Source organism: Penaeus monodon, chromosome 32 (assembly GCF_015228065.2).
Source record: "Penaeus monodon isolate SGIC_2016 chromosome 32, NSTDA_Pmon_1, whole genome shotgun sequence".
In the NCBI taxonomy this organism is placed as follows: domain Eukaryota; kingdom Metazoa; phylum Arthropoda; class Malacostraca; order Decapoda; family Penaeidae; genus Penaeus; species Penaeus monodon.
Window position 1 is genome coordinate 29,936,996 of NC_051417.1, and position 792 is coordinate 29,937,787.

At 54.7% G+C, this 792-nt stretch overlaps 1 protein-coding gene across 2 annotated transcripts in view; it reads right to left on the bottom strand.

Moving 5' to 3' along the window:
- Positions 1 to 792, bottom strand: part of LOC119593791 (zinc finger protein rotund-like) — a 160,011-nt gene that overhangs the window by 31,576 nt on the left and 127,643 nt on the right. The gene's annotated exons all lie outside the window — the stretch shown is intronic.

Genomic DNA, 792 nt, shown 5'->3' on the forward strand with positions numbered 1-792 from the left:
GCCTGACATGCAATGGTGTGAATACTAAGAATTCCCTCGCTCTGCAACTGCGACTCCAGCCTCTCAGCATTAAGACCACAGGAATCAGGACGCAGCTATAACAGGGATTAGACGTGACCAGCGGCGCTCGGAGTCTTCCGCATAACAAGCCACACTATCTGCACTTGGAGCACAGACACAGCCCGCTGCAGGAGAATCGGTGCCTGCGACGGTGGCGGGGTTGCCTATTGCAGCAGCTGGACCGAGGCTGACACAGTGAAAGAGACTTCTGACCTATAAGGACCCGTGACGCAACCCCGGCCGCGCTGGACCGTGGCGGCGAACCTTCAGTCTCTTGTTATAGCAATCTAGAGAGCCAAGGCTGCGCCCCCCCCCCCCCCGTGGCTTCCTGCCTCCTAAGGCCAGACGACGAGGATTTCACAGCTCCCCCTCCCCGCCCACCCCCACCCACTCGTTACCTGTCGCCACCGTCACCATAACCAGTCAATTGGGACATCTTACGGCTGGCTTAGCTTACATCGACAATAAAACCTCGGGATGGAAAGACGCCTTAATGTCGCTCCCCTATAGAACCACTAAGCCCTGGCCATGGCTTGGAAATGCCATTAATCTGTGTCTTAAGTTACTGATAAACTGGTAATCTGCAACTTGGGCGAAATCCGTGGGCGAATTCCCTTTCTGGAGCCTAGGTGACCTAGCACAATGACGTCTCTATGGCGATAGAACGTGACCAACCAAGACCGAAGTAGGAATACTTGCGGCACTTTTTTACCGACCCCCAACACAAAAAAT